This window comes from Arachis ipaensis, chromosome B09, assembly GCF_000816755.2.
Source record: "Arachis ipaensis cultivar K30076 chromosome B09, Araip1.1, whole genome shotgun sequence".
Classification (NCBI taxonomy): Eukaryota; Viridiplantae; Streptophyta; class Magnoliopsida; order Fabales; family Fabaceae; genus Arachis; species Arachis ipaensis.
Window position 1 is genome coordinate 16008437 of NC_029793.2, and position 13313 is coordinate 16021749.

General features: G+C 36.0%; 1 long non-coding RNA gene across 1 annotated transcript; it reads right to left on the reverse strand.

Annotated features, from left to right (window-relative positions):
* LOC110267001 lies at nucleotides 11164-12366 on the reverse strand. The gene is made up of 2 exons (XR_002354283.1): nucleotides 11865-12366; nucleotides 11164-11206 (listed from the first exon to the last, which is right to left on the reverse strand). It is a non-coding gene; the product is annotated as an uncharacterized LOC110267001 (long non-coding RNA).

Below are 13313 nucleotides of genomic sequence, written 5' to 3' on the forward strand. Positions count from 1 at the left end.
TAACCATAATTTTCATTCCTGTGTGTTTTGCCCTTCTTTTCTATGCTTGCAATCTTTACTTTATTTCAGTCTATATGTCCAATATAGAATGTATTTACATACTTGCATGTGATTGAGGCTATTACTTGTTTTTACTCACTTATCCCAAATACGCCTACTCTTTTATGTCACCCTTATTAGCCCCCTTGAGCCTTTTTAATCCCCTTCTGTTCTATAACTATATCACTAGCCTTAAACAGAAAAACAAATAAAAAAATCCCAAATTGAATCTTTGGTTAGCTTAAGATAGAGGTTGTGTATCAACTAAGTGTGGGGAAACTGTGGGAACTTGGGTTGATTGGAAAGTATTAACTCTATAAATCATTTGAAATTTGGGAGCATGCTCATGTGAAACCAAAATAATTAAAATACCATGTGCATTGATATACTGTATTTATGTTTCAAAAAAAAATCCCTTTTATTTAAATAAATAAATAAGGGGACAAAATTACCCCATTATTAAGTTTAAAAGAAAAACCAATGCACATGGGATAAAAATAAAAAATAAAATTGGTACATGAGTATGTGACACAAAAGTGGAAAAATTGAGAAGCTAGGCAAAATTTTAAAATTGTATAGAGTATGTATATGTTAGGTGAGATCTTAGACTAATCAAAGACTCAATTTATAGCTCACTTAGCCTTATATATATCCTCACCTTTACTTTGGCCCCATTACAACCTTGAAAAAGACCTCATGATGTTTGTATGTGTACATTAGATATTTGTTGATTGGTTAGATGAAGAACAAAGTTTTAGAAAGCATGACTAGGGAAGAATAGAGTGATTAACCCCAAACACTGAGTGATTAGAGAGTAAACACAAATCCAGTGAGGGTTCAACAGCTCATTTCCATATATCCATGTTTAACCATTAAATTGTCTTGCAAGTTTGTGAATTTCTTTAACTCAACTCAATTGTGAATATGTTTTAATATGATTTGGCCTTGGTTGTACATATATGATTCCTTGAAAATATGAATCAATTAAACCACATGTAAGCTCTATCTATATAGGTGGGTAGTAATTAGAATTGCATGATTCATTTAGGTAGCTTACATTTAGAATAGATTGCATTGCATAAGATTCCACCATTCTACCTTCACTCTTTTCTCTTGGATTTAGCATGAGGACATGCTATTGTTTAAGTGTGGGGAGGTTGATAAACCCCTATTTTATGATTCATCTTGTACTCAATTAAGTATTTTTATCAATTCTTCACCTACTTATTCATAAGATTTGCATGGTTTTAAAATTCCTTCCTTATTCTATGATATATGTGAAAACATGTTTCCTATGCTTTAAAAATATTTATTTTAATTATCTTTTATTACCATTCGATGCCGTGATATGTGTGTTAAGTAATTTCAGGCTTCATAGGATAGGAATGGCTTAGAAGACGGAGAGGAAACATGCAAAAATGGAAGGAACGCACAAAATGGAGTTTTGAAGAAAATGGCAGCGACGCGCACGCATGGACGACGCGTACGCGTGACTGACGTGTACGCGTGACAAGGAAAAACTCCAAATGACGCGAACGCGTGACCCACGTGCATGCGTGACGGACGTCACGTGCAGAAAACTGCAGAAGTTGCCCCCCAGCGATTTCTGGGCCCTTTTTTGGCCCAAATCCAAGCCCAGAAACACAGAATAGAAGTCAGAGAATGGGAGAATCAATAGCAACAATTCATACAACATTCAGAATACACAATTTTAGTTTTTAGATGTAGTTTTAGAGAGAGAGAGAGAGGTTCTCTCCTCTCTCTTAGGTTTTAGAATTAGGATTTCTTTTACTTTATGGTTATTACTCCATTCCAGGTTCAATGTTCCCAACTTTAATTTATGTTTCTCTTCTACTTTTATTTACTCTAATGCTTTTACTTGTTAATTACTTATGTTGCCAAATTGGCTTATGAACCTTTCCACGTTAGATCTGAATATTCTATTTAATGCAATTTGAGGTATTTCAGATTTATGATTGCTTTATTCTGTTTATGATATAAATAATTTAGATTTTTTCTCCTTTTGGTTTTGGTTAAGTAATTGGTAACACTTGAGTTATCAAACTCAGCGGTTGATTGAGAGTTGGAAATTGCTGATTGACTTGGATCCCTCTAAAGCTAGTTTTTCCATAGGAGTTGACTAGGACTTGAGGAATCAAGTTAATTGGTCCACTTGACTTTCCTTTATTTAGTAAGGGTTAACTAAGTGGGACCAACAATAATTCTCATCACACCTGATAAGGATAACTAGGATGGGATTTCCAGTTCTCATACCTTGCCAAGAGTCTTTATAATTATTAATTTATTTTTCTTGCCATTTAAATTACTTGTTCTCTATTTCAAAAAAACTCAAAAATATACCTTTTTTTCCATAACCAATAATAAACACACCTCTCTGTAATTCCTTGAGATACGACCCGAGGTTTAAATACTTCGGTTATAAATTTTATTGGATTTTGTTACTTGTGACAACAAAAGTTTTTGTACGAAAGGATTCTTGTCGATTTAGAAACTATACTTACAACGAGCTTTTAATTGCAAATTTCTAGACCACACAAAAGTCAGTTCGGTCACTCGCGAAAAAGACCATTGACGCGTACGCGTGACATGCGCCACGTGCAGAAAACGCAGAAAAACGTTGGAGGTGATTTCTGGGCTGTTTTGACCCAGTTTCCAGCCCAGAAAACACAGATTAGAAGCTGCAGAATGGACAAAACAAGTGGTCTCCACCCATCAACTGAAGACTTGTTAATTAATTCAAATTTAAATTCAAATATTATTTTTAGGTAAAGATATTATTTTAGTTTTAGATAATAGATTTTAAATTATTAGGATTAGATATAAAAGGAATTCCAACAGGGTGATTCCAACAGAACATTATTCCATTCCAATTTACAATCCTAGTTTTCTACTCTGAACCATGAGCAACTAAACCTCCATTGTTAAGGTTAGGAGCTCTGTCTATTTGTATGGATTGATTTTATTGCTTTTTCTCTTTTAATTTATGTATGGATTTATAATTTAAGAATTGTTTTCGCTCTTTACCTTATGAATTTGGGTGGAACGGAAGTATGACTCCCTTTCTATTTGAGTTCTTGTAAAACTTGGAAAAGCTCTTTACTTGAACAATAGTTTGAAAATATATTCTCCTAAATTTTAATTATCTGGATTTAACGAGATACATGACATATAATCCTTTTATTTTTGGGTAATTAGAGTTTTTGTGGCATATAAACTAGAATTTGATCATCACCCTCTAATTGGAATTAATTGACCAAGGAATTGGCTGTTAATAAATTTTAGAGGAGACTAGAAAGGTCTAAGGAATTAGGGTCTAGTCACATATAGTTTGCCATAAATTAAATCCTACATGATTAAAATAGTTAGTAAGAAAAGTTAATCCGAAAAAATAGATAACTCTAAAACCTTAACTACCTTCTCCATATTTTATTCCTAACTTATTTATCTGCCTATCTTTAATATTCTTTATATTGTTTAATATCTTTTAAACTTCCAAACATTACTTTCTGTTTGCCTGACTAAGCCTATCACTCAATTATTGTTGCTTGATCCATCAATCCTCGTGGGATCGACCCTCACTCACCTGAGGTATTACTTGGTACGACCCGATGCACTTGCCGGTTAGTTTGTGGTTAGAAATTCCGCACCATAGCCGGGGTCGAGGGCGATGGCTGGGCAGCCTTGGGGGATTCGGTGGAAGCCTACCCTCGACCACAACCATGTGACCCACTTGACCTACCTTTGCTACCTATCGTCATGTCTGTACAGCGAATTTATTAATAACATATTAATAAGATAACAAACACCAATAAATAATAACATAAGAAAAAACTCAATAAATAATAAATTATTCTGAAAGCGTTTTAATTTAGTAAATAAAAAAAAAGGAAATTACATTGTGTTTTAGCTACAAAATAATTAAATTAGAATGGATAAGTAACTTGGCTCGTTAGCAAAATAACAAGTGCCTATAGAACAATAAACGTGTAATTGTAAAGAAAAAAAGTTTCTTTCATAAGAACCAAAATGAATATATACATATATAGTTATCTTGTAAATGCCATATATATTTATCATAACACCAAATTAATAAAATCAAGAGCATAAACTAATTTCAAAATAATTATTCACATTAACAATTGAATAAAAATATAGCAACCCAACAAATAATTATAACAATTTCGAAAACATAATTTTAATTTTTTCGATTTCACTGAAAATCTTATAAAATTTTGATAGAGTCTCCCCTAAAATTCGAATTTAGACACCCTTGAAGGGTTCCATCCAAAATAAATAACCATCAAACCTTCTCAACTTATTAATTTATTCAATCATTATTAAGATAACATATAAACAGGTCAATCAAGATTAATACATTCAAACATTTTCCAAACAAAAATCACCACCAAGAATCAGCAAACAGATCAATAATCCAATATTTTTCACCAATCTCAAAACTTAATCTAACCTATTCTAACATATCCTAACCATCTAAATCCACTAAAACAGAAAATTAAACTAACTAAACTCTACGAACTAATTAATTAACTTGATATAACAAAATTTGAAATAAATAGAATTTAGATATTAAAACCTTGAATGCAGAACAAGAGAAAATGGAGAAGGGGTGGAGATGCAGTGGCGGCAGAAGCAAAAGCAGAATGGGTAGCAATGGCGGTAGGGAGGTCCAACAACAAAGGCAGTGGGGTTCGACAATGGCGGCAGCGTCAGAGGTAGCTGCAGTGGAGGAGGTTGACGGAAAGGAGAGATGAGAAGGTTAAAGAGAGAGTGGGAGGGTGCAAGGTTAGAGAGAGAGAGAGAGAGAGAAGATTATGGTAGGCTTAGAGAAGGGGGGTTGAATCTTTGCCTTTCTTTTAAGTTACTGAAATGACCCTTTAAAGCAAACTTTGAATTCTGATTCTGTTTGAACTCAGCAGCGGAAATTTATGAGATAATTTATTTTTGTATCATGAATATCAGAAAACAGAATAGTGCAGAGAAGAGAAAAGCTAATACCAACATATATCCTGGTTCGGTTGCCTTGTGCTATGCAACCTACATCTAGTCTCTTCCACAACAATGGAGGAATTTTCACTATAGTTAACAGTATTACATACACCAATTCCACAGGATCGACTCAATCCTTTCACACTCAAGTTCTAACCTAACTTGACATTGGCTATGCTAATACCTAACTATTCACTCTTAGTGCTAACCCAACTAAGAAAGGGATACCTCACAGGTATAAGATACAAGACATAGACATACCTAAAGAAATCTGAAAATAACTCTAGGCTTTTCTCTCAAGTGTATCTCTTAGCCTCTTTCCACTTATGGCTTTTTCTTGAGCTATCTCAATATGCCTTTTCTCTAAAAAAATTACAGAAAGATAAACATTGAAAAGTACATCACAATCTGTAAAACATGAAGGAGATTGATTTCATCAACATCACCTTTGCTATGTGATAAACCACATTTGCATGTCTCTGATTCAGTTCTTCATTTTTGGCGGAATGCTTCTTTGAAAAAAAGCACTGTCCAAGTAGAAGAACTTCTTCAGGGAACACTTCACAGAACAAAACCTCAATACTCTGGGTTATCTCTCCTTGGCCTCTGAATGAACAGCAAGACTTCTTTTATTTCCTTGCATGTTGCTTGGTTGCTCGTCCTATGTCAACTTCTTGAGCCTTGAGCTTCACCAACCCACTGTCTCACTTTTTTCCATTAATCCTCACAATGGAAACTTTGCTTCTGACTTCTCTCTCTTGACCGAAAGCCACATTATCAGCAGAAAAAGATTTCTTCAATGGTAAATCCAGATCTTGACCATTGAAACACAACTTGGTCCCCAAGACATATTTTCAACCGTTGATGCACAACAGAGAATAACAGAAATTCTCTTTTCCATATAACTCAGAATGGATAGGCAGAACGTTGAAGATGAAGAGAAGAAGATCTGATGTATGTAAAAGGAAATGAGTTACCTTTAACCTTTACCTAAACTTGATTTGGTTTGAAAATGATGATTAGACTTCTGCCTTTCAAGCTTGGTCTTTCTCTTTCTTTCTTCTCTCATGACTAGCTTAGGAACTAAGTTCTCTTTCTTACTTTTTCTAAGTTCTGTGATTTGACTGAGACAGAGAAAAAGAACGTTGATTTGGTGAAAGCAAGTGAGAGGGAATTGAAATTAATTTGGGCTTGGATTGGGTTCTACTCAATTTCAGCCCGTTGGTTCCTTGCCTTTGCTTCTTGAAGAATTGAGCTTGAGATGAATGACTTGGGCTTGGTTTATTTTCACTTACCATTCAGCCCACCAGCAGATATCTTTTGTTTAATATTAGGCTGCTGCAACACTTATTTTTGGCCTGCATCACTTATCCAAAATAATCAAAACTAATTGGGTAATTAGCCCACTAATCAAATGTTTGTCATCATCAATTATATTAGTTAGTTTCTTAACTCAACAATCTCCTCCTTGATGATAAACATAATTTAAGCAATAAACAAAAGGAAATGAATTTGAGTAAGGTTTAGGACTCCCTTTGATTTTTTGTCATTTGCTTTTATGTTGCTCCCCCTTTATTTTTCAAGATTATCTCCCCCTAGATTTATGCTCTTCTCTTCTTTCCTGTTTACATATGCTTATTTGGAACCAAACAAATACTATATACTAACCAAAGATGCAGCAAACAGTGATAGTTTTTAATAGCTCATGACAGATCATGCTTTAGCCAAAACAGAGCATTAACACATCAGGGTCAGGGACAAGACAGCAACATATAAAGCAAGTTTCCAATATCATTCATAACAGTTCACAACATTAGCAAACATTTTGAAATCAAGATTGTTAAAATCTGCACCAGTCAAACAAAAATTAAACAAAATCCACAAAAATAGTAATCAACTTTAGCTAATTTAGCATTCAGCATTCCAGCACCTATTACTCCCTCTTTTGTCATCAAGGGTGGATAATAAACAAGACCAACAAAAATATCACCTTAAATCTTGCAAGAAAGAATTACTGCACAGTCCAAAATATGAAGTAAACTTAACTTAAGTGCAGCAGTACTTAGAGTATTACAGTCATCCAAGACAACAAAAGTAGTTCAAAAGTAGCAAAATAACAGAATTCATGAGACAAAAAAAATAGCAGGCAGCAGCATCTTCATGTAGCAATCCTAGGCATCCGAACCATTTCCCTCCGAATCAACTTCTTCATCAGCATCAGTTGTAGGATCTTCATCCTTTTGAAGGTTATCAATGAAAGTCATGAACACAGCCACTCTATCTCTTGACTTCCGGAGGAAATTCTCATGCTTGCATGCTAGCTTCCTTTGCTCTTTGCTCATAGCAATCATGTGATTAGATTGGGAGACAAACTCCTGAACAACATCTATGACAACTTTCAGCAGAGCAGATTTTTTGCCAGTAGAGATGGAGGTACCCTCGGTGGAAGGAGGAGGAGAGTCATCAGAAATGAACTCTTCATCATCATCATCTAGAACTACTCTCTCAGATCGAGTAGGTCCTTTTTGCTATTTTACTGAACCACCCCCTTTTAGATATGAATGTTTGTTTTCATAATCCTCATTTGACAGGTCAACACCAAAATGCTCAAATATGCAAGTTAGAAACATGCCATAAGGTAGTGCTTTATCTTTCTCACTTCTAACAGAATCAAACATATATCTAGCCATCAAATAGGCAAAAGAAATTTCTATTTTCGTGATTAGGGCATACAAAACAAGTGTGTCTGTGTAAGAAACCCTTTGATATGAACCACTTTGAGGAAGTAAGATGTGGTTGACAATTCGGTGCAACTGAGCACGTTCATATCCTAGGGCTTTGTGAGTGGGTGTAATGCCATCAATCAAGGAGACATGTTCACAAATGTGAGCCAACTCATCATGGTAAGAGATACCAACTCCTTCATCCCACTTTACAGACGTATAAGCACACGGCCCAACATCAGTGTACTTCAAATAATCACTAATTGTTTCATCATTTAAAATAATGTCTCTACCCTTAACATAAGAATGCACACTTCCTTCATGGTAAGTCATATATTTGCATAAAATTCTTTGACCAACAGAGGATATACAAGTTTTTTTATTTTAAAAAGGTGATTCCAGTCTAAAAATTCCAGATTTTCTACAAAAGAAAAACCTTTCTTTTTCAAAGTAGGTAAATCAGCAAGAAAAGAGGGACACAAGGTGCGATACTTTATAACTCCTTCATAAAAATCATGGTTCATGACAGATTAGAAGCGATGGGGGTTATAGTTGGAGTGAGATGTCATGAAGTGAGATTTGTGAGCAAAAGGATCAATGTCTGGTTCTCTAACTGATTTGAGAGGGAGACGAGGGTTACCTCTTTGTGAACGCAATGGAACAGACCTTGGCTTAGGTTGGGTTGTCTCAGGAACAGGTTCTTCAACAGCAGAACGCTTGCCCTTGGATGAGCTAGGTTTTGAGGAGCTTGGTTTGGAGGGAGTTGCCTTTGGTGGTGGCGTCGGCTTGGCAGAGGCAGGATATCTTGGTGTGGTCTTGGTCCGCGCCGTGGGATCAACACGAGGAGGTGAGGTAGGAGGAGAAGTAGGGCTGCACACGGATCGGATACAAGCACTATTGAATACCTAAGATGGTTGATGAGATTGCATTCCACTTTGAACTTCAGGATCTCCGACACTAGTAACTCCAGAAAATTCTATTCAATTCAACAATAACAAAATATGTCATGGTATGTCAATGCTCTAAAATGAAAGACAAAAAATGAATAATAATTAATAAAATACAAATGAACTAATTCATTATATACCTGAATCAACAGCGACATCTCCTTCATCAAGCTCAACCAATATCTTAGCAGGCTTCAACCAATTTTGAGTGCAAATTAACGCCTCTATAGTGGTGGGACTCAAACAACTGCGATAAGGGTCAAGGACACGACCTCCCGTGCTAAAAACTGACTCAGATGCCACAGTAGAAACAGGAATAGCTAATATATCTCTAGCCATGCAAGAGAGAACACGATACCTCAAAGTCTTTCCTCTCCACCACCTCAATATATCAAATCCACTAAAATCTTCTGCCACTTCATCTTCCAAATACCTATCCATTTCATTTTTCTTCAACTCACTTAATTTTATCCTTTGAGTTCGCTTCCACTTGCTCATAGGATCTTCAATCGTAATACTATCATTCTCACTCATCTCTACACTAGGATTTGGTGTAGTATCCGAAGAAATGCTAGCATCTTGAGTGTCTTCAGGGGGTCGTGGATTCCATATGCTATATTGCTCAAACAATTTAGCAATGATATCCTTCAATTTTCTAAAGATCCTTGAAGATTTCTCACCTTGACCATACATCTCAGACAAAGTAAACTGAATATATTCCAATTTATACCGCGGATCAAGAAAAACAGCAACAAGTAATAGATAGTTCAGAGATGGCTTGTTCACTGAAGTCAAAGGAGTAGAAGTATAAGAATGATCAGAATCATCCCAATACTTATCAAATTTAGCCTTCATCGTTGTTGCCATTCCATTCAACACTAAATCATCACTCATAATCCATTTATTCAAAGTGCATAAAATCTTACACAATACATGGAAAAAAGTATTTGAAGTGACATTCAAAGAACAAGAGAATGAAAGCGTTGCATGATAGAAGATTTGTAAAAAACGTATAAAGATACGAGCTCTACTCCAATCCTCATCACTAGGAGGCCCCATCATCTTCAAGGTATCTTTCAAAATGAGCATCTTCCCTAGCAAGATGAGCAAATGCCTTTTCAAATTTTTCGGCCACTTCCAACATCATATAAGTAGAATTCCACCTCGTCGGCACATCAAGAACAATCATTTGTCGACTTGTAATGTTTGCCTCATGTGCACACCTCCTAAAGGTTGCAAACCTAGATGGAGATGACTTCACAAACTTACAAGAAGTTCTAATCCTAGCAATAGATGACTGTAGATCTTTCAAACCATCACAAACAACCAGGTTTAAAATATGGGCAGCACATCTCAAATGAACGAATTCCCCACCCAACATAGTACCACCATTCCATTCTCGCATGATTTTAACCAAAGTATTTACAGCAACAAAGTTTGCACTAGCATTATCCACAGTTACAGTACAAAGTTTTTGAATACCCCAATCTTTTAAACATTTCTCTAGAGCTTTTCCTATGGTAACACTAGTATGATCAGCAATCAAATTAAAGGACATGATCTTCTTATTCAATGCCTACCCATCATCAATATAATGAGCTGTTACACACATATAGTTGAGGTTTTGAACAGACGTCCAAGTATCAGTAGTTAAAGAAACCATTTGATGATTCAGCTCCAAAAGAGACTTAAGTTTGGTTTTTTCCTCTACATACAACTGCATACAATCCCTAGCAACTGTCATACGACTCGGAATCTTAAATTGAGGTTGCATTTCACCACAAAATCCCCTAAAACCAGTATTTTCCACAAACCTAAATGGAAGCTCATCAATTATCACCATCTTACAAAGTGCAAGCCTACACCGATCTTAATTAAAATCTACTACCTTTAATGTTGGTGGTTCCTCTAAATTAGAATTTGTGAACACAAGAGTTTTCTGTTTTTTATCAACATGATTTTCCGGGTTCTTCGCACAAGTTCCAATATGTTTTTTTAGGTTAGAGGTCCCATCCCTACGACTATGACATTGTAACCATTTCAAACAATGCTTACATTGAGCCTTAGTTTCCTCATCATTTTTTTTGAGTGATCCCAAACAATAGAAGGGGGTCTAGTAGACTTTCTTTTACCTGACTGGCCAGATTGTGCTGCTGTCGCCAAAGAAGGAGCATCACTTGAAGCTGGATTGGTATTTGTTTCTCCTCCCTTTGTTGATTCTTCTGGTGTAGATCCAGCGACACTAGGTGGAGTAGGAATGCTCCCAACTTCAGACCCACTTGCATTAGTTGTAAGCGCTTGTTTATTAGCCATTCTAATTTTCCAACAGAATCCTACAGTTAAATAAGCCATAACACTATATCAGTTTACAAACAACAGACCCTCAGTGCCATATGACTTCAATCAAATAAACCATCTTAATTTTCAAACAATTAAACCTTTAAACCATATAAACCCTCAGTGCCATATCTGTTTACAGTTGAATAAACCATTTAAATTTACAGATTTTATTACATAATAACAGTATAACACAATGATTCAAGTACTTTAAAATAAGCCATAACACTATATCAGTTTACAAATATTAATATTATTATCATTATAAGAACAAACAATGAAATCAAACCATATCCTTCATAGGGTCTATGGATAGAGACAGCAAATGGGAAATCACATGGTATTGTCTTCAAGGATTATTTAATTACTTGACATTTGAGATATGAATCCAACATTTTTCCCACCATCGGAAATAAAGTTTACAAATTACATCCCATATGCTAATAACTAAATTGAAAATATTAGAATTCAGGCCACCATAGTTGACACCTTCAGAAAGAGACTTTACAAGGAATAAGTTAATAATTATGTAGCCAAAGTAATGCTTAATTTCTATCTTCCAGATTGGCTCAAAACATATCATTGGTTCTCTATTCTCTGATGCAATACTTCTTCGATCTATTGATCATGAAATGAAGTTGATTGCTCTTAAATAAGGGACTACATTTTGTGAAAATCACTAGTAATTTGAAGTCATGAAATATTTTCCTAAAAATAGCCAACAATTTCATCAATTATTAAAACAGTTTTAAAAAGAGAAAATAAAATAAAATTAATTTACCCATAATACCTAATCAGTTGAAGAGCCGAGAGCAAAAATGATGGAGAAGAAGGACGGCTGGTTTGACTCTGACAGATTCACGAAGCTGCTTGGAGAGAACAAGAAATGATGAATGTGACCGTGAGTGCTGGAGGAGGTGACCGCACTACTGGAGGAGACCACCGACCGTGAGCGCTGCGCCAGTGAAGAACGCGACCTATGAAGAACGCCTATGGAGAACGACGCGACCGCCGTCCACCGCGTCGATGGAGGAGGCGACGACCGTGCAGCTGGAGCCTGGAAGAACAGTAAATAATGACCTTAGGAGACGGTGATGGACAGCGAACACTGGTGATAGAGCAAGGCAGAGTCGATCAGAGAGGAGAAGGAGAGCCAGAGTTTGAGAGTCTGAGTAAGTGAGTGAGGATCTGAGATTGAGAGGAGAGTCCAGAGTTCAGACTTCAGAGAGTGAAAGAGGTGAGGACTGAGGAGCGCCGTAATGAGGGATTTAGGGTTAGGTCACAACTCACAATAACATAACATTAGCTATTTATATGATGGGTCATGTGCGGATCTGCAGATCGGATCCGCGGGTATCACTGCCAAATCCGCGATCCGATCCTATCACAGTGCGGATCGGATCTGATCCGATCCGATGACTCTGCGGATCGGATAATATCCGCGAAATTCGGATCGGATGCGGATAATTACCGCGGATCTGCGGATATTATCCGATCCATGTGCAGCCCTAAGGAGAAGGTGAGGGAGTGAAGGTCTGATCTCTTGAACGAGTAGATGGCTTCGGTTTTGATGGAAGTTTGAGGATCTTTTCACGAGGAGGCCTTTGTGGAATGGTTTTCTTCCTCATGTGGGTGGTTTCTGAATTTTGAGGGAAGAGAAATAATAAAGGGAGAGGAGGAAACCGAAAAGTTTGAGAAGGAGTTATGGAGGGAAGAAATGGAGTGTTGGTAACCGTACCCAAAAGAAAATTTCTTAAACCATGCAACTGCCTTTTGATATGATTTGAAAAGACATGACCTCATAAAGGAAAGATTTTATTTGATTCTAAAATAAAACAGAAAATTAATTTTAAATATTGAAAACACTTTTTGAAAAGAAATTAAACAAACCTGAAAGCCTTTTTGGACAAAAAAACCAGAACCACAGAAGCTGACAAAAACAAATATTAAAAATATAACATTCATGTTGGGTCCAGAGGTGGTTTGAATTAAGAAAACACATAGGACCACCCATGATCTGATTTTTGAGATTGGCCCATATCAACTTTCACTTGCAACAAGCCCAGAACACGTTGATTGAAGGGAAAGTTCTTCACATGCCCAGAATTGTCTCATACCTGTTTATGAGACAAAAACTCCAACAAACACATCAGTAATTTTTAAACAATGAATCATAACTTAAAATACCTAGACTAGTTTTAAGCATACAGAATCTGTCCTCAGCAAGTGGTTTTGTGAA